This window comes from Mesoplodon bidens (genome assembly GCF_964165515.1).
Source record: "Mesoplodon bidens genome assembly, chromosome: 4".
NCBI classification, from domain to species: Eukaryota; Metazoa; Chordata; class Mammalia; order Artiodactyla; family Ziphiidae; genus Mesoplodon; species Mesoplodon bidens.
In genome coordinates, this window is record NC_138160.1 from 84,547,596 (window position 1) to 84,569,079 (window position 21,484).

At 41.6% G+C, this 21,484-nt stretch overlaps 1 protein-coding gene and 1 long non-coding RNA gene across 13 annotated transcripts in view; one reads left to right on the forward strand and one right to left on the reverse strand.

Moving 5' to 3' along the window:
- Window positions 1-2,116: 2,116 nt before the first annotated feature.
- Window positions 2,117-5,672, reverse strand: LOC308616827. Its single transcript, XR_014015757.1, has 3 exons — window positions 4,944-5,672; window positions 2,402-2,590; window positions 2,117-2,230 (listed from the first exon to the last, which is right to left on the reverse strand). It is a non-coding gene; the product is annotated as an uncharacterized lncRNA (long non-coding RNA).
- PAM (peptidylglycine alpha-amidating monooxygenase) overlaps window positions 4,462-21,484 on the forward strand; it is a 303,779-nt gene continuing 286,756 nt past the window's right edge. For 10 of the 12 annotated variants that reach the window (XM_081233252.1, XM_081233262.1, XM_081233263.1 and 7 more), the window contains exon 1: window positions 4,462-4,622. The gene's annotated coding sequence lies outside the window, so the exon portion shown is untranslated. Of the gene's footprint in view, window positions 4,623-4,787; window positions 4,907-21,484 lie in introns of those variants that run through there. The other 2 variants (XM_081233255.1, XM_081233261.1) reach the window with 2 other exon arrangements.

Below are 21,484 nucleotides of genomic sequence, written 5' to 3' on the forward strand. Positions count from 1 at the left end.
ATCCTGGTTGTCTTTGTAATTATTTTGTTTCTAAACCTTGGACTTTATAGAAAGAATTAATTATAACATGTGTCTGTTTTTTAACTGCTAAATTGGATAATGGTTTAATAGCTCAAGGGTATTACTTGTGGGAATTTAAGACTTACAAGATTCACTTTCCCCCAAGTCTGTTTTTCTGCAGTGATCTATGGCTTTGATTTTAGTAACAAACCCACCAAAATGAGAGTAGGTCATGGACTTTCATTGTGAGTCAGACTTGCTATCTTAGCCAGAAAGCTAGGTAGAGAGAACATAATTTGGTAGGAAAAACTTACCATGCCAAAACAAATTAACAACTTTCTTGATTAAAAAAAGTAAAAAACTGCACCTAATAGGTAGATGAGCTCATATTAAATAGCATATTAAACAAGAATGGTTTTACTTTTATTTGCAAGGTGTTTATACTCTACCAACTAAGCTATACTCTAGCTTAGTTGCTCCATGGCATGTGGGATCTTCCCGGGCCAGGGATGGATCGAGCCCTTGTCCCCTGTGTTGGCAGGTGGATTCTTAACCACTGCGCCACTAGGGAATTCTCTCAAGTCTATTTTAAAGTGTCACAAGATAAAGTAATGTGAGGTATTCAAGAAGGCTCTGCATACCTAATCTGGCAGAGCTTTCTGCAAAATAGTTTGGTATTTGATTTATATGTGCATCATTCAGTGAAAGAAGGGAGAGTGGGAGTTTGCCTGAGAAAAGAGAGAAAGGTTTCACACTGGCATTACATCAAGGGAGTTTGACTTGGTCTAACTATTTCTTATTGCATTTTTCACATCTTGAGGTCTGTTTGATGCATAAATTTCTTAAAAGTCTAGCCTCATTTAAATAATTTATGTACTTGAATGCCATTTCTAGACTCGTTCTTCTGCACACCCCAGAGCTGATCAGAGTGTGGTGATCCCTTTGTTTTCAAAGGAGACTTCATGTTCACGTTCTACAGGGGTTAGTAGAGGAAGACAAGAAAATAGTCCCATAATATTTCTGTCAGTTAATGGGAAAAATGTTTCCTCCTGTATATATCATGATAGGTAATTGAATTAGTACACAAGTAGGAAAGGGTTTGTTATTTCATACTCCTATAGTTTTTTCTTAACACCATGAAATTAAAGACATGCCAGCATGGAGCTGTGTATTCCTGATCACTTTCAAATAAGCACTGTAGTATATTATTTCTTTTATGTGCTTTTATAGCACATGCAGTGCAAGATAATTGACTCCATGACAGATGTCTATATTTCAGAGGAAAATTTATTTGCGAAAGAAGAAACATATATTACTGATTTAACATGGGGCTATTCATTATGTGGCCCAGAAGGTGCTTATTGATGACTTGTAAATTGAAATTAATATTTTCTCTTGTCGTTCTGAATGTGCATAAGCAAATTTCACTGTTTGATATAACCAATTTGAAGCTTATTCTACTATTTGAACGTAACTTTCTGTTCTCAATAAAAGTTGGGAGCTCTTAGATATTACTTGAAGTGCTATGTAATGAGGAAGGGTGCACTTTTATTTCTTTTCATGGAAGTCTACAGCCCAGCACATTCCTCAGATTGCCCAGGATAAGTTCTGTCCACTGGACCCATCTTTACAATGAAATGACTACCAGAAAAGTCTAAAGATAAGGAGTACGAGAAAGAAAGATTCTCCACGGAGCTTCCTTTAATCTGTTACTTGTGCTCAAAATGCCACTCTTTTCCAAGACAAAATCTAGTAGGCAACAGCATCTGAAGACTCTGACACTTTTGTGTGAGGTGGACTGGCTTGGAGAATTGGCAGTGTTAGGTGAACAAGGCTGCTGTGAAGGGAAACTGAGAAAAGGGGAGGTTTATGGATGAATGTCCTTCTGCACCTACTTTTAACACTGCCTGAGACCAATTCTGCTGCCTGTAAATGAACTCTCTCAATTTTTTCTTCTCTTTTTTTTTTCCTACCAGAATTTTTCCCAGGGGAAACTGGGCTCTTTATCCCCATCAGCTGACTAGATACTTCTTGCAATAAGATCCTATCATGAATATAAAATTAAAATAACTAATAGATACAGAGGGATTACCATATTCAGAAAGGATGTAAGTTTAATAAGGTTTCATTTCAGAGATGATTTTTCTTCTAGTGAGAAGAGAAAGAGAAACTTTGTTCAGGCAGGTCTCTTCTAGCCTCTTGAACTTTCAACGGCTTAGCCTTTTGTGCACTAGAGGAAATAAGGGAAGGAAAGGAGATTTTACAATTAAATTGGAAGTAGTCTTTACAAAAGAAAAACTGGGACACTAAGGACTGGTTTTGTAATGACAGTTCCAGAGTGCACAGCCAACCTCAGGTGAGGTGGAGCCCTGAGGCCAGGAGAAAGGAGTCTTCTCCTTACCTGTGAATGCAAAGTGGTAGGGGTGGCTGGCGTCACTAAGTACGTGCTTAGCTTGAGCCTTCAGTGGCTGGACTGCACACAGACTGGTACTCCCTAAGGCTGTAATGTCTGACATCCAGGCTTGGAGGTGGCTTCCTCAGGCACATTGGCTGTCAGCGCAGCTGAAGCTGTCCCTGTGCCCACCAGGACCTTAAGGGTGTGAGAGAAGGCTGCCATCAGGTAACGCATCCCAGCCGTTCTCCTACATTTTAAGGTAAGAATGTGGTCGCCCACTGAACAGGAAAATTATCTTGATATAAAAATGCACAGAATTGATCTTAAAAATAACCACCACCACAGCCATAGGACTCCTGTCCGTCCCCATTTCCTTCCCTTCCCACAAAGAGTGGCTTCTTATTTAAGGGAGGGTCCCAACTGCTTGCTTTAGTTAATAACGCAGGCCAGGGGGGAGGAATAAGAGTCTTATGGGACGTCTAAACAAAAGAAGAGCCCAACAAGCTGTAAACTGACTCAGCTCTGTTTCCTTGCATCTTGTCAGCGACCATCATTTACAGGATGGATTTCTTATCACTGGCCAAGAGCTTGACGTCATCAGCCTTCTCTGGAATTTGGGAAGTGGGGCGGGTGAAGGCCTGCTCTGAGTCCTGAAGTTTATCCTTGACTCACCACCGCTCGCTGAGAATTCTTTTGGGAGGCGGTCCAGATTTTGCAATCTATCCACTACAGGCATCGGTGTTTTCCCTATAGAGAAATGGATTTTCTTCCTGGGGGTTCCCCGATGGCTGGAGAGCTTTGCCTCCTTCATGCAGCCTCTCACCCTCTTAGTTGGTTCTCACTTTCCTTCCTCGCCTTCCACTGGCTTCTACCTCACCTTCTTCGAGATCCCTCCTCCAGGTCTGGTCCTCCTCCATCCCCCAACCTGAGGGCCCCAGAAGGAGAAAGTGCCTGGAAAGACCGGAGCTCACTGCGCTGGGGATCTGTGCCGGGAACCTGGATGGGAGAGGTTTGGGGAAAGGAGGATAGGACTTTGGAAGATGATAAGCGGCTGGTGCTGGGAAGGAAAAGGCGCGGTGAACGCACTCTACAGGTTTCCTTCGGGGAGATAAAGGCACTGGCAAACACCTGCCCTTGAATTAAAGGCGTATCAATGTGTGTGAGGTCAGTAATGCACAGCACCAAGCCACTTGGGTAGAAACCCTTCCGACTGGAACATCCCAGATCCCTGGCTTCCAGTTTTGTCCTACTTCGGGGCGAGGCGGGGAGGGGGTTGATTTCTGGGTTCCCTGCCTGCAGTTTAGGGGAGAAGCGGTCAGAGTGTGCGCGTTGGGCGCACTACGGGATGAAAAGGGTTTCGAAAAAAGAGATGTGTAGAGGTGGGAAACCAAGCTAGGAAAGGGGGCTCCCCGCGCCAGGCCTGGGGTGCGGGCACGGAAGCACTGCGAAGACCTGAGCGAGGTGGCCTGAATCCAGCGACCGGCAGGCGTGTGCATGCGAAAGAAATTGCACTTTTTCCACAGGTTCAGCCCCGGTGCCCCATTTGCCGGTTCTGCATACTTTCTTTGCCGGAGTCCCTAACCCTGGGCGGGAGGGAGGGGTCCTCGATTCTCTCGGGAAAAGTCCTCCCAGCCCCGCGCTGGGCGGAGAGAGAGTCCGACATTTTCCTCGGCCTCTCTCCGGGCAGCCGGCGTGGCCACCTCGCAGGGCTGCTTTTAGGGACTCGGGACTCGGGCGGAGCAAAAGGAGACTTTCAGGCCGGGCCTTGACCCCCTTCCCCAGGCGAGAGTTCCAGCTCTTGGCCACCTCCTGCCCGCTCGTGAGTCCTAACACCCAGGACGGCGACCTCCGCAGGGAAAGCCCGGGACGCTGCGCGCGACCTGGAGCTGACTCTGCGGGGACCTCATTCCCAAGCCCCGCGGCCCGGGCGCGCGAGGGGGCAGGGGCGGAGCGGAGGCGTCGAGCACGGGGCGGGCTCGGGGGCGGCCGGGAATCGCGGAGCCGCCCCGGGGGAGGGACTGGGAGCTGTCCCCCGGAGCTGAGGGCGAGCGGCGGACGCGGCGGCGTTCGCCAGGAGGGAGCTCCAGACGCCGTCGCGGCCGCCGCGTGCTCAGCCTGTCCCCGCCCAGGGGGCCGGAGCCTCCCAACTAACTCCGCCCGCCGCGCCCGCCGCTCCGCCGTCCGCAGGCTCCCGCTTCCGTCTCGGACTGTGCTCGCAGCCGCGCAGGTTGGTGCCGCCGCCGCCGTGTCCGCTGCCGGCCGGCGGGCAGGGCAAGGGCGGGGGTGGGAGCGCTGAAGGGGGCTCGGGAAGTTGGGCAGATGCTGGGCGGGGACGGAGATCCTGCTGTCTCAGCTCCCTCCGCTTCCCCGCGCCCGAGGCGGTCGTTGGTTTCCTCCCTGGCTGCTGGGTTCGCGGGGGATCCGGCGGCGCGGCCGGGGAGGGTCTCGGGCACTGAGCCTCGCACTCCCAGAGCCCCTCTCTGACCACCCTTCAGCACCACCACAGCCGAGGTCAGTTGGTAAGGGGTCACCCTCCCGTCCTCCTCACCTTCGCACTCCTCCTGGCGCCCTCACCCTGTGGATAAAATTGTTCATTCGGCCTTTATGCCCCCAACTTGGAGAACTCTCCTTGCCAGTGAGAAAGGCTCCCCGGTTCCCAGGCCCGCCCCCGAGACTAGTTTCGGGTCGCAGCGGGGGCCGCCGCGAGGGTAGAGCTGGGCTGGAGCCGAGCAGCGACCCGAGGTGCCTGAGTATCGGCGAGTGCCGGGAAGCGCTGGCAATTCCCTCTCCTCTTCTCCCGAGTCCTGGCCCAGCTAGGCGGTCCTTCCTGCCGTGGAGTATAATACGCTGGGTGATCGCAGAGGCGGGATGGAAAGTAACCACCACTCGGATACTTGGAAAATAGGGATTTAAGCCTGCTTTCAGTCACATTCCAATCTGTGTGGCCTTGGTCGCGACCCTTTGGACACCCTGTGTTCTGTTCTGTCAAACGCGGGTCTGCTTTGCCCGCCGCAGAGGGTCGTTCCAGTGGGATCACTTAGGTGTGTTACTTGATTTGGAGCCACTGGTCTCAGGTCTTACGAAGGTGCCTGATGGCAGGTCCTGTGTTCGTTCTAATCGTCAGAGTCCAGGTCCTTCAGCTGAGATGTAATTATGTCTCTCTAGGTGATTTGGCCAATAGCTTTGTTAGGGTAAAAACTCGTGTTTCTGGATCTGATAATTAGTGTTCAGAATTGAAATCGTCTCTTCCCCACCCAACCCAATCAATGTACAAAGCTAGGACCTTACATATTTCTGTGGTCATAGGATTTCAAATAGCAGAAGATCGTTATTGGCACAAGTCTTTGGAAATAAGAACTGTGCTTGCTTCAGATATTTGCCAATCTTTAAAACCTCTTTTCCATCTTAAGTGCAAATTTAAATTTGCTTTTAATTTAAACAGTTCAGGAAGTAGACTTATAATAGTAAAGTAAGTTCAGATATTTAGCTCAAATTACTTGTGCCCTATCATTTGTAAATTTTCAGTTTAAAATCACAGGCACAAGAAACATTGTTAGCACCACTCTTATCACTTTATGAAGAAAGCAAGTAAATGGCCTAAGAGAGTCAGCTTCAGACTCGAAGTTAAATAGCTATGGCCTGTCTTTCATGAATTCATGATTTAATAGGCATTTCATGAGTTCCTGTATTGTGCAGTGCATTGTGCTATGTGCTTTTAAAGAGAGATATAGAATATGTTCCTTGCCCTAGAGGGACTTCCAATCTAACTTAGAGACTAATATTTTTATTTCATATTTTTATATAAATATCATGTATTCTAACAACTACATATGGCAAGTAAAATGATGTCAAGAATACATTACTGAAGGCCCTTTAAGATCACTGTTTGGTGAATATACTTAATAGATTGGAAAAAAATAAGTTTAGATAAGCCAATGTTTTCTGAAATAAAACTTCAAGTGCTTCTACATCATCAAATGGGAGGCATACATGGAAATAAAATGAATTCTGTATTTTTAGAATGAAAGTTCAGAAGAGCATCCATGTATGTATGATGTAGTAATCAAATGTTAAAAGCTATAGAGATTTCAATTCTAACTTTAGTCAATAAGTCAATTTATGGTGTCCATATACAATTTTTTCTCAACTCCTTGAGAAAGGAAATTATACCATAATGCCTAGAAAAAATACAGAGATGGAATAAGCTAAAACTTGAACACTTAATGGCCTGGTGGGCCCTGGATTGATTCTGGAAATTTGGCTTAAAAAGTTACAAGATTCTTAGTGAGACTTTTTTTTTTAAGAAAACCACTTAAAAAAGTTTGGCTTGGTGCAAAGAATGGGCAGGAATCCCACATGGAAAAGATTGACCAGACTAGGTTGTATTTGGTGTGACTCAGTGACATTTCTGATTCTTTTCCTGCTTCTAGGAAGAATTCATCCATCTGCAGGGTATGTGTAGAATTTCATAGGCTTAACATACCACCAGTATTTGGCTTTGAGAGCTTGGATTCAACTCACACAGTGAGGCTAGGCAGGTTTCGGGACAGCCTGAGGGATATGAAGTTAACTTTACACTTGGCCTTATTGCTCAGTACCTTTGTTTTCCTACTTGTGAAATGAGATTAAAGATTGTGTCACTGCCTTGGAACTGTGTGGTTTGGTGTAATAGTCATGAATATCGAGCCAGAAAGCTTCTTGTGTGTGTAAGAACTTTCTTTTCCCCTTTAACTCCTTTAGCCAGTAAAAGCTAATTGTGAAAATCACATGCAAATAGCTGAAAAGAAGGGCTCTGCATAAAGTTGGTAGGGTGTCCTGTGCTCTCAAGTCTCATGAGAGAAGTTTCCATCATTTTATCTCCTACAATTTACTGTACTGATGTAGAGAATAAGACCTTCATCTTATCCAAGGTTGAACAGCTAGTGGCAGGAGTAGAACTATAATTTCAATTGCCTGAAAATAGTTCTCTGGTTTCTCCTTACCCTGTGTGGTCTCTTATCATCCAGGGCACATTAAAAATCTCACATTTATAAATTGTGTATGGTTAAGAATTTTGGCTTTGGGTTCTGATGGGCATGGGTTTGAGTCCTGACAGGCATTTACTAGTCGTGTAACCCTGGGTAAGTTACTCAACCTCCTGAGTTCTCAGTTTCCTCATCTGCAGAGTGGGAATAAAGGAAGTACTTAGCTCAAAGGACGGTTGTAAGGATTAAATGAACTAATTGATGTGAAGTGCTTAGCACATTGCCTGTTACTTAGTACATACCTGAAACTCAAATAGTTATTTGAGTTTTCTGAGGGGAGGGGGATGACAATGCAAAGGTCCAAAGTTTTAAAATAAATAAGTGCATAAAAATATAAATACAGCACCATTCTCAATATTTTGAATTAGCCATTCCCAATGGCTTTGTTAATTTATTTAACAAGTGTTTATTGAGCTCCTACTATGTTGGGCCTTTTCCTAGGCAGTGGCATACAGTGGGATACAGGATGGTCGTAGTCACTCTCTTATGGTCTAAAAGTCTGGGGAGGGATATAGATTTGTAAACAGAAAATTATAATCTTATGTGATTTGTGTGTGGAGTAATGCAGAGAACCACAGAAGGTAGGATGGGATGGTGTCATACTGTGCGTCACATCCTAACTGGGGTTGGTGGTGCTCAGGGAAGACTTCCCATGAATACACTAAGACCTGAAGAATGAGTGACCAAGGGGAACAGCGCATGAGGCTTAGAATGGAACTCAGGTAGATAATGTAAAAGAATAAATAAGTGAGAGCTGGAGAGAGAGGTGTGGCACCTGGAGAACCCAGGCTTTGTCTAAAGGGAACAGTAGATACTCAGCTCCAGTCAAGCGTTGTCAGCTTGTGATGCAGGCCAAGTGCTGCCAGATGCCCTGATTTTTTTAAAGAGGAGCTTAAAATTCATATTTCATACATGTGAAATGGCCCAAATGTTTTAAAAACTATTGTGTGGGCCAAAAACCAGATGCATTTTGTAGCTGGTATTCAACCCAGGGCCACTACTTTATGACCTGTATTTTAGGAAATGAAAGAAGTTTAGTGTGGCTAAAGGAATGCATCTTAGAAGAAGAGGCAAGGGAAGAGCCCACAGGTAGGGGCAGAGCCACATCATTCAGGGCCTTGTGGCACTTGCCAAGGAGGGTTGGCTTGATCCTAAGAGCAACGGATGACATCAAAGACTAAAACAAGAGTGGCATGCTTAGATTTGTGTTTACAAGGTATTGATACATTCTGGCTAATATATGGAAAATGCCTGGGAAGAGGCTATAGTGATAACCATTTAGGAAGCTATTGCAATGGTCCTAGAAAGAAATAAATATGTCTGGAAACAGGGTATTCAAGCAGGATGGAGAGAGATGGGTAGATTTCAGACATGTGTTTGAACTTCCACTGTTGGGAGATAATTCTCCATTAGTCACTCAAGTTTCTGCATGTCTTGTGAGCAGAGGCACCGACTCTTTTCATTCCAGACTATCTTTTCAAGGACTTTTTTATAGCAGATAGCTGTGGAAGATAGAGGTAGCCTTTCTCTATGGAGCAAAGGGCAGGTAGGTTTACTGTCCATTGTAAAAGATTTGGTACTCTAAGCTCAGGGGTCCACTTCTCTAATGCAAATCATTTAGCGTGTAGGTATGCTATGCTAATACTCCTGCTACTGCTTTTTCTGTGAGTAATGTAATCCTTTGTCTCTTACCTAGGAATCTCATTCCTTGTGTAGGCATCCATGAAACTGTGGTGTGCTTATTTGTTAGCACTAGCCACCAGTTTAGCCACTAGCCACATTGTTTAGATTTGTTCAGTTAATTAAAATCAAAAATGTTACTTCCTCAGTCACATTAGCCACATTTCAAATGCTTAATAGTCACATGTGGCAGGTGGCTACTATAGTGGGTAGAGCAGATACAGAACATTTCCATCATCGCCGAAAGTTCTGTTGGATGTTGTTGGTTTAAAGCTTCAGATTGTTTGTCTTCTTGGATGAGTAGAGGCAGAAGTTGTTGATTTTGACAGCATACAAATGATGCTTGTTTTTGTGTTAGGTTCACCGGGGTTCTTTCATACAAAGGAAATATTTCAGTTTGAATAGTTAGTACAGTATTTAGTTCACACCTGCTGGGGAAAAAAAAAGTAGAGAATTATCTGCAGTGTCAACTTGGAGATTGGGCAGACTGGAGCCATGTGGCAGCGTAAGTTCTCCAGATATATGGCATTCTTCAAAATCATGTGTGACCGTGAGATAGGGATCTGTGCTCAAAGGAGCTTGAACTTCTGAGCACTGTCTTCAGCTTCATCTACTAGCCATGCTTAACATAGAAGGACAAGATTGGCACATTTGCAGCGAGGTTCTGCAACACAGCCAGTCCAACAGCACCCAGGCAGCGCCTGTTGCAACCCAGCTGTGCTGCCTGCAGTCACATAAAGGATGGAGGACAGGAACAAGATTTCCACGTGGCTCTTGCTCAGGGAGTTTAAGAGGACGGCCTCAAGAAAAGAAGGAACTGGAGTCAAAAGAAAAACCAAAAAACAAACTCCAAACCCAGCAAAACACAGTAGTACTGTAAAGCGCCACCTGAAGTGGCACAGCAGAGATGGGGGAGGATGCCAAGAAACAATAAAAGCAGTAGATCCCTGCTTCCCTATCCATTGGGGGAAGCTCATTTTGAGGAGGGCTTGGACCACAAGTACTGGAAAGTGAAAGCACAGTGTTCTTTCTGTCATTCTGTATTTCTGTCAGCCCAGCCAACAGCTGCTGCAGCTGCAAAGGACAGCTGTTTACCTGCATTGAGTGTGCAGTTGACTGCTAGTCCTGTCATTACAACATAAGCAAAACAAAGGACAGTGGTAGAAATGTTAAATAATAAACACAGAGGCCCTTATAGAAGAATCATACTACCACCTGCTATTTCCATGGGTAAAAATGCCTTTTCAAAAATTTCAGATATTACAAATTTCATTTACCTATGCTGGAAGAAATTTGCTTCAAAATAGTACCTATTTGCAGTGTGGTAAAATTTTACTTATATGAAAACATTCATATTTTTAAAAATCTAAGTTTTAGAATATTTTAAAGATTGAACTTATTAGTTTTTTTTTTTTTTTTTTTTTGCGGTACGCAGGCCTCTCACTGTTGTGGCCTCTCCCGTTGTGGAGCACGGGCCCAGCCGCTCCGCGGCATGTGGGATCTTCCCGGACGGGGGCACGAACCCGCGTCCCCTGCATTGGCAGGCAGACTCTCCATCACTGCACCACCAGGGAAGCCCTGAACTTATTAGTTTTAAGTGCTTACATACATAACCCAGAACCTGCCAAGCCTGTTACTTTGTAGAACTGTTTTTTTTTTTTTATTTATAAATTTATTTATTTATTTTTGGCTGCGTTGGGTCTTTGTTGCTGTGCGTGGGCTTCCTCTAGTTGCATTGAGCGGGTTTACTCTTCGTTGCAGTGCACGGGCTTCTCATTGCAGTGGCTTCTCTTGTTGCGGGACACGGTCTCTAGGCGCACGGGCTCAGTAGTTGTGACTCGAGGGCTCTAGAGCACAGGATCAGTAGTTGTGGCACACAGGCTTAATGGCTCCATGGCATGTGGGATCTTCCCGGACCGGGGCACGAATCGTGTCCCCTGCATCGTCAAGAGGACTCTCAACCACTGCGCCACCAGGGAAGCCCTAAATGTCTTATTTTTTAAATTGTGAATTAAAAATATCTTATTTCTGTAGGGATGGAAAAGCTTGGTTGTCCCCCCCTACATTCTGCCCTCCTCAGCCCCCTAAATGTGGTAACATCAGTTGTTCACTGTGCTTTCATTTTTCTCTTTCTGTTTGGTTTGCCACAGTTCCTAACTCGTGCTTCAGGCTTGAATTTCCTTGGGCCTCCCTTCTCTTCATGCAGACAGCATGAAATTAGAAATAATCATTGTCTGTTGTATTTCTGAAGATCAGAATTTCACCAGTTTCATGCTGTCCCTTTTCAGACCGGGTGTGGTAAATCACCTTTGGAAAACTAGCTCCAGTAAAACTGGAGTGTACAGTTGAAACAAACGCAGGAGACTTGCTGTTTATTGCATGAGTCACTTATGGGTTCAAATGAAAGGAAATGATACCAGATTGCTTTTCATGCACGTCATTATCACATCTTATTTTAAAATAGGCCTGAAATAAGGAAATAAAAATAAACTGATAAGCTCTTTCTTTTCCCCAGAAAATTTAGAATTATATGGGTTCTAGTGTTAGGTGATTAAAACAGTAACACTGAGGGTCACAAATTAGGCCTTGTCCTTTAACCCATGATTTCCTGTGGTGCTGAGAACTTTTTAGGATGTACATTTCTCAACTTGCACATGAGTGATTTTAATCAGGAGCAAAGTAGGTTCTTTCTATTATAAGCCATTTCCTCCATGGCCCTTGCCTCACTTAGCTATTACTGTACTGTATGCCTAATCGACCACAGTGAAATGTCTTTAAAACATTTTCTAGGGGACTAAGGACTCTGGGGAAAATTTTTATAAAGGAAAATGCCCAGAAGGAAAGTTTGAATGGTTTCTTTGCATAGTTAAATGTTTCCAGAGAGACTGATGAGTCAAGGAGTTGTTAATAGGATATGTAAATGTAACCTTTCACCTAGTTACTGTCATTACCTAAATCATAACTATGTAGTTTTAGCAAATTGTTTGAACTGGTTCTAGTTCCTTAATGAAACAGATTGTCTTGTTCCTATTCTTTTCCAGTCTACAGTCACTGCCATTTCAAAGTTTGCATTGCCCTAGGCTTTGCCTCTCTCCTGTTTTTAACAGCAGCTTGTCATCCTATTACAGAGTTTCACTAATATCTTTGTCTTTGTCTTTACTTCAGTATTTGTGGAATGTTTTTATATCTGTGTATTTGATATTGACTTCTAGCTTTTTGGTTCCTAATAGGGTACCTTCTTTCACTTATTCAACAAATATTTATTCAGTGCCAAGCCATGTTCTAAGCACTGTTCTTGACCCTAGAAATTTGAGAGTGAGCAAAACATTCATGGTCTGTGCTATCATGGAGTGAAGAGTCCAAGATAAAGACAATCATTAATCAGTTTTTTAAAAAGCACAGCAATGAACAATTACATACTTACAAACAGAGATAAATGCTCTGAATAGAGCAATACTTTTGTGGGCTTGTATAACAGCAACCCAGGGAAGTGACACTTGCTTGATAGCAGAAGCATGAGTAGGAGAATGTGAGAGAGGGTGGGAGGAAGGGCGTTCCCCACAGCAGAGGGAAGTTTGTGCAGAGGCCCTGCAACAGAAGGGAACAGAGTGAGATCAAGTAACTGAGGAGAATTCAGGGGAGAATGGAATGAGATGAGGCTGGACACCTAGGCTGGGGCCAGTCAAGAATTTGTTCTTTATCCTAAGGACTGTGGAGAGTGTTTTAAGTAGGGGCTGGTGACCCCATGAGATTTGTGTGTGGGTAAGATCATCTGTAGGGTAATGAATTGGAGAGGGGCCCAGGTTGGCAGTGGGGAGATGTTAGGCGGCTTCTGCATTAATCCAAGTAGAATGCCAGGATGTACTAAGCCCGTTGTGTATACTGGAAAGTGGCAGTGAAAATAGATTAAAAAGTGTTTTAGGGGATAACATCAATTATACTTGGGAATAAGATGGGATTATTTTTTATTTATTCAACAAATAGTGAGTTTTAAACTTTATGCCAAACTCTGTGCCAAGCTCTGGGAATACAGCTATGACTAAGATATACAAGATCCCTGTACTCACGGAGTTTACATATTAATGGGAATGACAGCTAATAGAAAATTAAAAATAAATATAATTTCAGATAATAATAAGTCCTATAAAGAAAAATGAAGCTATACAAGGGAATGGAGAATGACAGAGGAGAGTCCTCATATAGGGTGGTCAAGAAAGACGTTTTTGAAGAGGTGGCGTTTCAGCAAAGACCCAAATGAAGTGGGGGAGCTAACCATGCAAAAAATCTACCACGCAGAGGGAACAACAAGTACAAGGTCTTGGGGCTGGAACAGGGACCCCTCACCTTCCAAGAATACCAAGGAGGTCAATATGTATGAAATATGAGAGGAGGGAAGAAAGACAGATGTCAAGGATGCCTTGCCAATACTTGAAACTTAAAACATCTTAATAGGCTCACTATATTCTCTTCAGTCATAAGCCACACAATCCCAGGTTGCTTGGCCCCCTAACCTGTTTTTAACACTGCTATTGGAACAGCTTCCTCTTCACACCTTGCTAAAAACCTGATGGTGATATTTGCGTGTCCATCCTGTCAATAATGACCCTTCAGTCAGCTCAGTGGGAGGGCTCCTGTCCTACTTTAAGCCCACTTCCCATTACAACCCTCTCTGGACTTCTCAATTAGGCAGTTGAAGGCCCTCCTCCAGTGTTTGTTTAGACCTTCCACATAATTTATTGGTTGTCTCCTTGGTGTTACATTTATTTACCATGATGCCTCTTTCCTTCCTATTAGTCTGTTTCCATCTCTTCCTTCAAGACCAGGTTCACAAGTGAAGTGTTACCTTTTCTACTAGTTTCTTCTGATTTATTCCACCTTACCTGGATCACTGAGCCCCTCAGCCTACTCAGTCTGTGTGATGTCATTTTTTTCTTCCTTCCTTGTGTCACTTGAAAATGCACTGCTTAAAAGTGCCACCATTGTTTCAAATTAAGATATTTATGATCATATTCTTTCTTCCTAGAAAAATATTGGCACCACTACCAGCTCTGCTATGTGTATATGTGACATTGGCCAGAGCATTCACCCGATGGAGGTTCAGTTTCCCTGTCCACTCCCCTGTTTCTTCCCCAGTGTGGTTGTAAGGAGCAAATGAAGTAAAACATGGAAAATGTGTTTTAAATACATGCAAGACATTTTTTAATATTTTAGATGGGCGTATTTCATATCCTCATCTAAATTGCAAGTTTTTCACACCAGTTCCCACCAGTGTGGAATTATGTGTGCTGCAGGAGCTCTGTGATGTGTCTCGAGCTTCCAGCCACACTCTGCAAGCTGGGGACAACTCAATCCATGGCATGTGTATTAGTCTCCTAGGGCTGCTGTAACAAAATGCCACAAACTAGGTGGCTTAAACAACAGAAGTTTATTGTTTCATAGCTCTGGAGGCTCTGAGATCAACGTATTGGCAGGGCTGGTTCCTTCTGAGGGCTGTGAGGGAGAATCTGTTTTCTTGCTCTCTCTTGGCTTCTGGTAGCTCCAGGCATTCCTTGGCTTGTAAATGGAACTCTCCCTGTGTCTTCACATAGCCTTTCTTGTATGTCACTGTGTCCATGTTTCCTGTTTTTATAAGGGCACAGTCATTGGATTGTAGGCCACCCTTGTGACCTAATCTTAACTTGATCATCTCCATAGACCCTATTTCCAAATAAGGTCACATTCACAGGTACTAGAAATTAAGACTTTAACTAATCTTTTTACAGAACAGAATTCAACCCATATTAGCATGATTCAATACACATACAAGAAAGGGAAATCACAAACTTGGTGAATTAGCTCTGTATTACTAGAATGACTCACAGAGATGAATTAGGTATGGAAGAGCTAGTTTCCTGTATGATGTAGGGCAAAATAAATGAAATACTTGGTAAAAAATATGTGTGAAATCTGAACATTCATAAATACTTATTTCAGAGTTCTGCAAGTCCTGTTAATTTCAAATTGGTTTAAATTAGAGCATAGAGGGCCAGCCAAGAGAAGGAACAAAAGAACCCAGTAACTTTTCTTCCACATTGTAATAGTACATTCAGTTCTTGTACTGATGTGAATGGAAAAAATATGCAGTGCATGTGCTTATTCATATAATCTTTATGTGAACTTTTTTGTGTGAAAAATTTTATTGCTTCAATTGATTTTTTTTTTTTTTTTTTTTTGGCCCAGCATGCTTCTCTTTGACTTTCTGGAAGGCCACATGTGGTCCTATGACACTGACCCTTCTCTGCTAAACGCCCAGAAGGGTCTGTTGTTCTTCTCCTATCCGGTGCCCCAGCCTTTTTGATAAAACTCATTTCCTCTTAGACTTAAAAATCTCACTGATGTATTTTTTTCTCATCAGTTTTTTTTTTGTTACTGTTGTTTTGTTTTGTTATTTTTTGATAGGGCTGGGGAGAGTTTGATACATTGTTACCAGTTGATGTTGGCAAATACCTAAGTGTATCCCTAGTAGAGTTTTATCAGATTTGACATTATGATGTTACATTTTATTTGGTGAACCTGTGTTAATCTTCATATGCTCTCTTATTGTCATTTAGGACAGCCTTTGCTTTAGGGACATTGAGGAAGTCACCTGAAGCTGGTGTGGTGGTATTTTCCTGTGTACCTGGCTGACCAATTTAAAAGTTTAACCATTTTTTGTTTCTTAACAGTCTGGCACATAGATCACATCTGAGAAGCTTATTGTAGGAAGTCATTCAGACTCAGTGAGTAGAAATTGAATACTTGACCTTTACCTAAAAAGTGGCTATTTTTTTGTCAACCAGAAGAGCACAGTTCCCATATTCCAAAAAACTACATGATAGAGAAGGTTTTTAATTGTTGCACTTCCATTAATTTACTTCATTATTATTGCCACATTGAGATTTTCACTAAAGGAAAAAACAGCCATAAATTGTTATTTCTGCTTATAGTTTTTTTGTGAAAAAACAATTTAAAGTCAAAGACAATGAATTCCAGGTTTCAGTGTTATTATAGAAATAAATTTCTTCTTGGTGTCTTATCAAATAGGTATTACCTGGCGAAAAAAATATTTTGATCTTACTCTTCCAAATCTAACAGGATACCTTCTTAATGAAACTATAAAAGAGTGAAAGAGTTATATGAAAAGGATAAAATAATGGACAGGAGATTAAATTTATTGCTACTTAATCATCATCATCTGCAAAGTTTGATTCTTCCTTGTTCTTTTTTTTTTTTTTTTTTTTGCGGTACACGGGCCTCTCACTGTTGTGGCCTCTCCCGTTGTGGAGCACAGGCTCCGGATGCACAGGCTCAGCGGCCATGGCTCACGGGCCCAGCCGCTCCACGGCATGTGGGATCTTCCCGGACCGGGGCACGAACCCATGTCCCCTGCATCGGCAGGCGGACTCTCAACCACTGCGCCACCAAGGAAACCCGCTAACCACATTTTAATAGTAGTTAATAATTTTCCCAAATACTCTCTCTGAAAAATGGCATTAGTAGTGTCTCTCTCATGTTTTTTTCCCACCAATGCACTAACACTTGCATTGGTTCTTAAAGGGGTTTCCGTTTGTTCTTAAACCTAATATTTTAGCAGGTCCATGTAATAAAGTATTTTGTACAGTGCACCCATTTAAAGGTTGCAGCTATGCAGGTAGAAAAAAAGCTACAGGGCTTTGGTTAAACTTTTTGGGAGTTATAAATTGCTGGTGGCTATTTTAGGTTTTCTCCAAAAAAGTTAGGCCCTGTAGCAATTTAAAACCTTTATTTTTCAGTACAGTGTATGCTTGATTCCAGGGTGTAAGGTGTGAGGGTGGTTGGGAGCTATATCACCTAATAACTATTTTGCCCATTTCTAAAAATTATCATTCAATTATAATACTCATTTAATAAATCCATTTGCCAGTTGGGAATGAAATTGAAAATCTTTGTCATTTTTGCTCCATTCTAAGCAGGAGAAACATAGAAGTTAAGAAGAAAACAGTTTTATCTTTTAAAGCATAGCCTTTCTGGGGTTTAGTCTCACCACTGTGTAATGTTAACCAAGCAGTTTTTCATCTATACAACATACTTGCTGGTGACGATGTTTCTGGCTCCTTCCCACGAGCACTGTGTACTTATGCCTAGTGGCTTAGTCTAGAGTTTTCAGCTAAGGAACACAAAAGGAGGAAAGACTTGGGGGAGGGACCCTTTAGCATCCTGAGAAGAGGAAATTGATGTTTATACTGCTGTCAGCTAGAATTTTGAAGCCTTTGAAAAAGAAAGTTACACTGTATGCCCCAGATTTTATAGAGAGAAGCCTAACACCAATTGGAAAATAACATTCCCGAAAGTTTTATGACCTGAGTGGCTCAGATACTCCTCAGAGGCTGCAGTGCACTAGAAGGTCTGTGGCTGGGTTTCAAAGAAGAAACGTTGATGTGTTCTCATTCTGGTAAACTGTGGACATAATTGTCCACATATCATAATTGCTTCCATTTATTTAGGTAGTGTTGTATGGAGGAGAAGAAAGCCAGCTTCCTAGTGTTAGACATTACGGGCAGGTCTTGGCTCTGCCTCTTACTAGCTATGTGACCTTGGGCAAATGACTGACTGTCTCAATGCCTTGGCTTTATCTTCTTTAAAACAAGGGATTTTCATGGAGTGTGGTGGTTCTAATTATTCTTTGAGGTGATGTGTATAAAATGTTATATGCATAAAAAATGCATACAAAATGCCTGCTACATGGTTAACTGCTCAGTAAATATTAGGTATATTTATTTTTTTAATATATTTTATTATTATTATTATTATTTTTGCTGTACGCGGGCCTCTCACTGTTGTGGCCTCTCCTGTTGCGGAGCACAGGCTCCGGGCGGGCGCGCAGGCTCAGCGGCCATGGCTCACGGACCTAGCCACTCCGCGGCATGTGGGATCTTCCCGGACCGGGGCACGAACCCGTGTCCCCTGCATCGGCAGGCGGACTCTCAACCACTGCGCCACCAGGGAAGACCAGCATATTTATTATTATACGTTATGTACTTTACCTAGAGTACCTCTGTTGCTTTCTATAACCCTGCAGTGTAAACCATTATCCCTGTTTTATAGAAGAGAAAACTGAGGCACAGAGGTGAAGCGCTTTGTTTTGAACGTGAAGGCTTGTGAAAATGGTCTTTCTCTTGCCATCCCCCTCATCCTGCTGGTTGTGCACTGCAGTTGCCCATCAACACCAAGTTTATAAGATAGAGCAGAAATTGATTTATTTTTTCTCAAAATTATCTGCTAGGATGCTTATGAAGTTCACGAGATACACACAGTGTCCTCAAATTTGGAAATATGTAGCTCCTTTTCCAAGGAAAACATCCTCACTTACTTCCAGTTTGACTTAATTATGTTTGTCATAATGTTACATAAATACATTCCAATGCAGAATAAATGTCAGTTTATAGCACTTATGTCGTTATAAAAGAATGCAAATTTACAAATTAAATGCCAACAAAACTATACAACCAATAAAAATTCAAGTAGTTACATTAATTTATGTGACAGATATGTCATTTTGCTGAAAGTAAACTCAATTTTGGGCTCATCCATACTCAGGATGGATTTTGTTTAATCTGCATCTGCCTTTTGGTTTCATGATATTAATGTATTATAAACCTTTGAATATCTGTAGTTTCATATGGTTCAACCTAAAAAAAAGACTTTTAAAATAAATATGGTACATAACTTGGTAGTAATCATTTTAAGGTGTAGTTTGATAGTTCAGAGTAATAGAACTTCAGGAATACCAGTTTTAATGGGTGTTACTTGATAAAACATGAAAAGCTGTTTTATTCCTTTTGGTGTCAGTGTTTAAGTGTAGACTTCACCCTGGTCTTGGCCCTGAGCTTAGGGTGTAGAATCAGACTTCCTGGGTTCATCTTGCTGCAGCAATATGTTTTACATTAAAATTTCTGTGAATTTTACATTTCTTTGTGATAAACTGCTGGGTTAACAAGTATGAAGCTATGAAGTTCTTGCTTTGTATTTTATTTGATTGCCATTTACAGTCAGCATGTAGAAGAGAGCCCAGTTTACCACATCCCACATCAGGAATCAGACAACATTTCCTATAAAGTGCCAGTAGGGTAAATATTTTAGGCTTTGCAGGCCATATACAGTCTCTGTAGCAACTACTTAGCCCTCTTATTACAGCACGAAAGCAGCCATAGACAATACATAAAACTTTATTTATAGACATTGAAATTTAAACTTAATACAATTTTCATGTGTCACAAAATATTATTCTTCTTTTAATTTTTTCCCAGCAGTTAAAAAATGTGAAAACCATTCATTCTTAGCTTGAAGGCTGAATAAAAACAACAGCAGGGCATTTGACTTGAGAACCTGTTTATGGAAGCCTGCCCTAGATGCCATTTGATAGAGTAGAGAGGGGATCTTTTTTTCCCTTTTGTTTATGGAGGCGTTTTGGTGTGGTGATTAACACAGTAACTCTGAAGTGAGACTGGAATGTGACCTATTTTTGACTCAGTTTTCTCAACTGGAAAATAGGGGAAATTTTTTCTTTGTACCTCAAACATTTGCAGGAGATGAAATGAAAGACTGGATGTATAATGTGTAACACAGAGAAGTAGTCTGTAGCTTTTGCTCTTACTATTTCTGTAATTACTGTTGAGGTTATAGAGTTTTTCATGTGCTCATTGGCCATTTAAAAATTTTTTATTCTTTTGTGAATTCTACATTTATATCTATTATTTGTTCTTTATATATTGACACAATATTTGTATATTAAGGTTATCAACCCAGTGCCAGCTATTTTGCAGATTATTTTTTTTTCTGCTTTTTGCCTTCTGGTTTTGTAGTGGTGGGCTTTTCGGTTTTTTTTTTTTTTTTAAAGATAAGATCTTTCATTTTTATGTATTTCAGTTATTGAAGGTAATTATTTCAGTTGTTTCAGTTATTGAAGGTAAGTTCAATACATTTATTTTCATTTTTATTTTTATAAAAATATTCTCAGTCAAAGGTTAGATATTGTTTACCTATATTTTTAGTCTAGTCATTTTATTTCATATTTTATAATTTCAAATCTTTAATTCTGAAATTAAATTTTATGTAAGTCATAAGTTTCTAAATGTATATATTCTACATAGATTTTACAAGTTAGTTCAGCATCATTAATTGAATAATTATTTATTCCCCGCTGATTTAAATGCCACTTTTATGAGACTCTAAATAATTTAGTTGAATGGAATTTGGCCTGAAAAAAAAATTTAAAACAAGACTGTCAATATGACGCCATGCTCTGGTCTTTAGTATTGGTAATTTGGTGTAATATGAAGCATTTTATTTTACTTTAAGAATTTGTATCTACTTTTAGTTGTAGTAAAAAACATGTCACAAAGCTTACCATCTTAACCTTTTCTAAGTGTATAGTTCAGTAGTGATAATACAACAGATCTCCCAAACTTTTTAATCTTGCGAAACTGAAATTCTTACCCAGCAGACAACAGCTTCCCACTTCCTCCTCCCACTGCCCCTGGTAACTACTATTTTACTTTATGTTTCTATGAATTTGACTACTTTAGATACCTCATATAAATGGAATCAGACAGTATTTGTCTTTGGTAACTGGCTTATTTCACTTAACATAATGTCACTTAGAACTTTTTGCAAACATTTTTTCCTTTTTAAAAATATCTTGCTAATTCTGGGTCAAATAGAAATGTTTTAAATCTAGTCTGTAATCTGATCGGATGGTAAATGTCCTTTATGTTTTGTAGCTTTGGATTTATCTTAAAGAGCATGCATACATTTTGTAGGAAAAAAATGTTGCAAGAATTCTGTTGTGGGCTTCCCTGGTGGTGCAGTGGTTGAGAGTCCGCCTGCTGATGCAGGGGACACGGGTTTGTGCCCCAGTCCGGGAAGATCCCACATGCCATGGAGCAGCTGGGCCCATGAGCCATGGCCGCTGAGCCTGTGCGTCCGGAGCCTGTGCTCCGCAACGGGAGAGGCCACAACAGTGAGAGGCCACGTACTGCAAAAAACCAAAAAAAAAAAAAAAAAAGAATTCTGTTGTTGGACTTTCAGGTTGTTCCTGCTAACCTCTTATGGTAGGACTCTTAAGCTGATCAACAGTCCTATTCTGGCTCATTTATTGAACATCTATTTACCAGATCCCCTCTGTGTGAAACTCAGTTATCCTCCATCGTAGAAATTTGGTTTGCCCCAATATGTCCTTTTCATTGAGTACTCAGTTGTCATAACTTACTATTGTGGTTGGACATTTAGTTATTCCAGCTTAAAAAAATTATGATCTGTTAGAGCAGGAATTTTCAGCAGGCTGAAAATTAATAAGAAATAACAAAGCAATAATTAGCAGGAAACACTT